Here is an 8,099-nt window from a genome sequence, read left to right on the forward strand (position 1 = left end):
AAGCAGGTTATAAGGCTGTGTGGCGTCAAAGCCAGGAAGATGACGTAAAGAAAGCCCATGGCCGAATTCGAGCGCGGTCTAAAATAATGCCGCCGGTGTCCTGCACGACGAGAGACCCAGGAAGCAGCAGCGGCTAACCACAAGGCATCAACGCGAAGCCACTGTATCTGATCAGTCTAGACGCGCTATCGCTATAGCGCCATGTAGCCAGCGCTACGAGCGGTGACGTTTCCTTAATACAGACTACATTCGCATCGAAATGTCTGGGATGCCACTCATGCGACGCAGATAAAGAGTTCTAAAGCAGAATTGTGCAAAGCCTCTGCCACACCGGTTTTGAGAGGACGTTCAAGACCTGACCTTATGCCTACCTTCCGCGAGTGCGATTCGCGCGCTGCAGTGCTGCGCCCTTCCGCGTACCGCAGAGCCGTGAGAGAATCGGCAAGGCGTCTCTCAAGGCGTCTCCCGAATAGCAGAAGCGTGCAGTACTGGAAAGTGAACCCCTCTGCCGATTCTACTTCCGAACTCCTTTAACCTCGTTAGAAGACCGAAGTCAACTATTTATACAGTTGATCACTTACAACGGGCGCTTTCGTCTTCGAACTCACACCTGTGCAATGTGATACAACACCAGTAATGACTTACACTGTCTTATCGGATAAGACTACCTCGGTGCCTGGAAAGCCTCATCCGGGAAGTGCGTCAGTCGCGCTGCTTGTCGCGGTCAACCTGGACCCATTTGAAACGCCCGGGCCGAACGACGACCTGGGTCAATGCACAATTCATCGATATCGCGCCTTAGGCACCCAATATCTCCCATTACCGGAATTTAACTAATTTTGCATACACGCTTCTCCGCGGTCCTGGTGAAGGCGGATAGTAATACAGCGCCTTATAAACCGTGCCAAAGTGTTCTCCACCTCTTCACATAGTCCACCCGAAAGCTTGTGGATGTTGCTCGAAATAATTTTAGGGCCGCAGAAGTCACCTGCCCGCATACTTCTTCCTCGCTGCGTGAACATTTGTCATGTCTTGCAATTATTCGCGGGCGAAATGCACTATAGTATTCCAAGCTACAGTGGCTTACCTAAACGTTTATGTAAATACCTGTCCATTCATAATTCCTAGCAACACACGATAATTACATTGCTAAGAAAGCTATCTTCCCCATATGTCACCTCATTTGAACTGTCGGTTTCGAAGAGTCGTGTAACACTGTGCCGATTGCAATATGGTGCCGACACGGATAATGCATATTACAGAGTGTGTCATATGTAGCACTCTTTAGTTGTGTTTACGCCGTCTGGTAAAGCTGGATGCCTTTTCGGCCTTGAACACCACGTTGAGACACTGCTCACGAGCTCGAAAACGCAGAAGTGATGCGCGCCGGCATTAACGATCGATGTAGGGTGCATAGAAATTTCCATATCACTGTGCAAAATAAGGTCACCTTTTGTCGCCGAACAAATTGCATTCACACAATTCGCGTCCTTTTTCGAACGTAGAAGCCGAGTAATTCGGGCAAGGTAATTTATAATAACGCGAAAGCCGGTACGTGAAACGTGAACGTCCTTTGGGACTGTGCTAAGAATCCGCACGAAGCTGCGACGATAACAACGATCCCGCCGCGGCTCAAGGCCGCGACGAGGCGCTATGATCAAGATGTCCAAGCCCAGGCCATCCAGCAGATCTCGGCGGCCCTCGAAAGGCAACGACCGAGCGAAACCGGAGGGAGGCTGCCACCCCAAAAGAGGGGCAAGCGCGGTCGTACAAAGGAAGTAGTGCGGCCGCGGCCGAAGTAGAGGCGCCACACGCCGCGAAGACGTCATGGCCGCGTCACGGTGACGCCTCGTTTACAGGGGCAGGCTAACCGTTCTGCAGGCATTCATAACAAAGTTTCTTCACTCACTCACTCACTTGGCACCGAAGCAAGCGACATGTACTTCCGCTTCGTCTGTTTGTTCCGACGTTCGTTCAGTCACCTGCACAGGTACTGAAACTATGCCATATTCTACCGTGTTCCAACGCGTGATCATGCTTTGCCAACCGCTTGTGTCTGCCTCGTGTAGCACTGTATTATACCGCTGGTCATATGTCCTTGTACACAGCGCGCAAATTCGAGCGTTGCGCGAAACGAGGCAATTACAACGATCACAACAGCTCGTGCGTGACACTGTCAGCTGAAGTGCGAAGCGCCGCAAAAAACAAAGAGAAAAAAAAATGAAGGCGGTGCCCGTGACGTATGCGCACGTGATCCTCGAGGTCCGGTATGGAAGAGCGCAGGGAACGAATTTCGCTTGCGGAGGCTAGACGGGGCCAGTGGAGAGAGTGTCTCGCTTGGCAGTGGAGCTCGCCTGCTGAAATCATGGGTTCGCGGCACCGAAATATTTCTATCTCGGCAGATTTCGTTCCGTAATAATGCTGTGAACAGCCATGCAGCTCAGTACAGTCGCAACCGCAATGGGTCTGTGATGCAGACATGCAGGAATGCATATGACATTTATTAATTAAATATTCACGTAACAACTGTCGAGAACTCAGTTGCCGCTACATTGGTCTTATCAGTTGATGTCTCGGCCGTGCAGGTACGTCTGCATAATAAATGAGTGGAAAAAATAGGGCCATAAAAGATTGCTCGGTGACTCTTGTTTTATTTGAAATTGATTTTGCCCAATCTACACGCAAATGAAAAATAATCGAATGTCTGGGTCAGTATGACAAACATGAGGGGAAAATGGCAAGACAATAATGGCAAGAGAACAAAGCCAGAAAGTGATCGGGCTTGGTTTAGAACCCGACAGCAGCTTCAAAGCATACCCAGAAGGTTGCCCAGGATGCTAGACGGTAGATGTATGATGGGAAGAGTTCGAGGGCATTCTGGTCAGCTCTATGCTTGATCCATAATACTATCTGCAATGTGTGTCAACAATTGGCCTCCTGAAAGTTGTTTCCTATGTAAGCATGGTTGTGTATGTTGCAGGTCGAGGACGAAGTTTTAGTTACCTGCTTCTGTGCCTGACTTGACAGATGAGCCCGCTTATGTATTAGTACAAGTGAATCAGGATGTGTCAATAGTTTACTGAGTAGGCATGTGTTAACAGGCTAGAATTTTCTTTGTCTTCAGTTATTTTTCACATCATTAATTTACCTGTTGCACCATGTAGACCAATGAAGGCCCAAGCACTAGAGGGAGGATGAAAAAATACATGCACACATGACTTTTTTTTAATTACAAAATTAATGTGCCCTGCTGCACATATGTCATAATAATGTCATAATACATACCTGCCAACTTTTACATTTTATCACAAAATGTCAGATTTCTAGAGGCTGCGTACATTTGTTGTGTTGACACCAACAATTATAACGTGGGCATTTCTTGTGCCATTCTTCATCGTCTGCACATATCATCATCACATCGAGTTTTTCATCTTCATCTCTTGTGGGGACTCATCTTAAAATTGATCTGTGCCTCGAGTGTGGTCGGGCCGCCACGTCTTCGGGGCGTATTGAAGTTCGTGCTAACTGCTACGTCACAATAAGATTTTTTTCATTGGCATCCTATGAAGGGCAACAACTGCTCTCAACGGAATGCAAATATAGTCATTGGGCTATGTTCAGAGCCAGACTACTCAGACCCGCTCGGTTAAGACTTACTGGCAGCAGTGCCAGAAGTAAAAAACACAGGTGAAATTTTGCCTGACGTTACATGAATAATTTGCGAATAAATATCACAAACATTTGTTTTTCTATTACGCACATTATGTTTGCTGCGAACATAGAGCAGCATGCCTTTTCATAGCGCCTCTACAGGTTGAAACCCGGTAAGGGCCCCAGAAGCGTTGCATAATTCAGTTTTCTAAAATCAGCTTCGCCGTAATACATCGTTGCGTGGTGAAGCATACGCAATGTACGGCGGCGAAGCATATTAAAAGTGGAAAGGGGCCACTGTCACGGGAAATAGAATGTGTTCCTTATATATACATGCGTGCACCCGCCGTCTCCTGTGAGTAAAAGCACCAATACACCAATTAAGTGGACTAACAGGCCATCAGAGCTACTTTGCGCAAGGCTGTGGCAATGTGAGCTCTTGTTTCGACCATCCTGTGCTATTGGTGAAAAGGTTTCATTCAGGCTGCATCCACTTCACCTGTCTATCACTAGGCGTCACGAAACCACGAAAACTCACTTCGTCAAAATGACGTGTACGCGTTAAAGATGCATTAATATGTCGAGCAAAACTGAATTTTCTTCTGAATAGCCGGAGACTTCCCCGTTCCGAAAGGAATAGAAGGTGGCTGCCGCCGATCGCTGAGGCACTGGCTACTCGCACCTGCCGGACAGCATGGGTTTATTTGCGTATATCAAAACTTTTTGCGTGGCCGTATAACGTTATCGAGGCCTTTCGGCGCATATACGACATCGTTATGCCAACTCTTCTTTGCTGAGGATCCATTTTAGCGGCATTTTTTACCTTCCGTTGCACGGCGCCGCGATTTTCGACCAGCCACCTCAAGCTAAGTAAGGGAAAGCGAACCAATCGCTAACGCCGGCACCGCCCTCTTCAATCGGTTATCTACTTTCAATGCGCTGGCTCGGTCCCCTCCAAAATTCTCTCCACTTGAGTGTGCTCCTCACCTCCTGTCAGCCAATTTGATACGAAAAACCGCTCAATATAAGCATGCCATTCGTTTTGAAAGCAAACAAAAGCGACCTCCTATAAAAGAGGAGAGCGTTTGATTGGGCTATTCAGGCAACGCTGCAGGTCACCGCACGATGCTTGCTTCGGCGGTTACGTAAATTTGACATTAGTAGATTGAAACAAAAACATATTGGAATAGTTTTATGTCATAGGGCGCCAGGGTAGCCGGTCTTGCAGCCTGACGCGTAGTAGTACGTGTCGGTCTTGTTCTTCATTGGAGTTTCAGTGCAGTGGCTCGGCCCCATCGAATCCCTCTCCACTTAAGCGTGCTCCTCGCCTCTTGTGAGCCAATTAGATAAGACAAGCCGCTCAGTGTAGACAACGTTAGTCGTTTTTCAAGCAAACAAAAGTGACTTCCTATGAACGCGGAGAGCGCTTGATTGGTCTGTTCAGACAACCCTGTGGGTGACGGCCCGATGCTTGCGTCGGCGGTTACGCAAATTTGACGTCAGGAGATTGGAATAAAAACATATTGGAATAGTTTTACGTTATAGGGCCCCAGATTACATGCAGTTCGAGCAAGCACGAGCGCGACTTCGAACAAAAATAATAAACTGAAAAGATACCGGCACAGCCAGCTTAACTAAGCTCAACTCGTGAGAGATGCAAAGAAGAGCGAGATTGGAGGTGATTATGCAGTACCTAGCAATGCTGCTATGCGGCGGAGCCGCGTAAGCAGGGAATGAGCGAAGAGAACAGAGAAAGTAAAGAAAGGAACATCTGGGAGCCGTGATGCAATGTGGGGACAACATTAGGCCGTATGATAGCTCAATATGAGAAGAGAGAAAGGAGAGGAGGCTGGATGTGCCAAAAATGATGACACCCGTGACTGCTCCAATTATTATTACACATGCCTTAATCTTCCTTTCTTGAACTGGCTTCTATTAAAAAACTACACTTCTGAGTTCTCACCAAACCCCTTATTCTTTATTTTTATTTAAATCCAAGCCTGTTAGTGGTAGTGCGGGCTTTCCTTCAGTCGAGTGCATCTACAATGAACGTTTCTACAACGAAATGACCTGCATATATATGTACAGAGTTTCCCACGTAACTTGAGCCAAACATTAAAAAGATGTAAATGCCACGTAGCTGGACAGATCCGTCGCTTGGAAATACTCAAATTATTATTTTTTTCATTCCATCTAATTAGGTAGATAGTCTTAATTAATTAATCAACTACTCAAATATTATAATTAGATGAAAAGTGTCAATGAGAAAATTTTAGATCGAGATGAAAAACTGCTGCTACAACTTTCTGTTGCTCAATACGTGCTACATAAAAGTGTTTTTCCGAGCGTGGAAGAAGCCCGCAAGGACATCTACCATCTGGTAACCTCGTCAGGATTGCGTTTCCAAATCTCTCGAAGCTACTCCAGAATCGCGCCACACCCTGCGCTGTTAAGCACGAGGTCGCAGGATCGAATCCATGCCGCGGCGGCCGCATTACGAAAGGGGCACAATGCAAAAGAACGCCCGCGTGCCGAGCATCGGGAGCGAGTCAAAGATTTCCAAGTGATGGAAATTTTCGGAGTCCCCCAATGCGGCGTGCCTCAAACGCATATCGTGGTTCTGGCACGTAAAACTCCATAATTTATATTTCAATTCCTTTTTTTCTTCACTCGTGGTTGCAACAGACATTCTACAGCACAACAATTGACAATAACTTTATTGAGGTGTCCTGAGAAACATGATGGGGGAGGGGGGGGGGGGGCGAAGGATCCCTAATCAATTTGGTGGCTCCGACCACGACGGGACCGATCTCGCTGCGACGTTGCGGGCCCTCTGGACGGCCTGTAATTGATGCGTGAATTCCGAATTCACGCACCAACTACAGCACAACAAAAATAAATTTTTCATGGTCACTTCCATGCTTACAGTCTCGTAGAGATATAGCACTTATCTGCTTATATATACTGCACAAAAGAATATAGTCACCATCCAACCACACTGCCGCTTGTCCCACCACATCGCACTTCGAGCCACTTAAATAATAGCACATGTTTTCAATGTTCGTTTTAGCGAACACAAGCATTCAACAGTGAAGCTTTGCCTCGTGCGATTAAAATTTGGAACGGGCTTCCAGATGGTACCGTTAAAGGGGCCTTGAACCACTTCTTATCAAAGTGGAGCAAGGCATCTGAAGTGAAAATAGGCTATTTCAGAAATACTTTGCCGCAAAATGTACTTCAATGCGTTCAGCAGAAGTGGCAAATCAATTAAGGCCTCCGCTTTGCTCTCGTTTTTTCTTCAGTGCCTTGCTCTGCGAAGGCTACGGCGCAGTGGGACGTGCCCAGAACGCTCCGCCTTCTAAACGTCACCGTGGCGCGCTGTCCGAATTTCATTTGGATGTTAACGTAGACGCCACGACTTACGCCTTTGGTGCCTACGACGCGCTAAGCATAAGCCAAACGCGGTGGTCCTCAGCGAGCGGCCGTGGTATCTACGCCGTGTAGCCGACTGCAGCTTGATGTCAGCTATCGGCCAATATCAGCCATCTAAGGAATGACGAAATAAAGCGTCCAGAAGAGAGTGAGGAGCAGGCTTCTGTTTGAAAAGAGACTGTTTGGGAGAAAGGTGACTTCACGATCCACTTGCGAACTCCACGCATCGCCTACGATAGCAAAACTCGGCTAAGATGTTCACAGCAGCGTATACGCTACCCGCGGACTACATTATTTCACCAAGCCCGAGGGGTGGCTCGGGGCCGCTTTAACATAGGTGACCCAATAGTTTTCAGAAACGAGCTATTTGTATTGATTTCGTAATCTAATTCTTTTTTACACTGAGTACTGCATAAAGGTAATCTCGTCTTGACTTGCTCTTCTTGCTGTCGCTAGGTCATTGTGTAAAATTTGTTTGTTTTCTGATCTCGGTTTTTTTCATCATTTATATTGTGAACAGATGTGCTCCTTGAATACTTGTTTTCCTAATACGTTGTTTTCAATGTTTGTAGTACTAGATTTGCGTACCGCAAATTGAGCATCGTTCTGTAACCTCCCCTCACGAAATGTTCCAAATTTCAGAACCTGTTAGGCAAAAGTGAAAATAAATAAATAAAATTAAAAAAGACAACAATGAACATTCTACCATTATGAGCAGTAAATTCTCGAATCGGACTTACTATCTCAGTCGACTCTAATTTTCAAAACATGGAATATTGTCACGTGTACATTACTTTGCTTATTGGCGGTGACCGTCTTTCATTGGATTATCGCTTTTATTAAGTGATCGCCCACTTCAATACGCGCCTACTGCATCCGATTTCTTTTTTCGCATATACAAAGTTTTTTTTTTCTGCTTCTTTTCGCGGACCACATGCTCCGAGGACTTTTGCATGTGTTGGGTAGCTAGTCACCCTACGCAGGCCAAGTACTCATACCACGTGATTAAAAAAAAT

This window comes from Dermacentor andersoni, chromosome 4 (genome assembly GCF_023375885.2).
Source record: "Dermacentor andersoni chromosome 4, qqDerAnde1_hic_scaffold, whole genome shotgun sequence".
Taxonomy (NCBI): Eukaryota; Metazoa; Arthropoda; class Arachnida; order Ixodida; family Ixodidae; genus Dermacentor; species Dermacentor andersoni.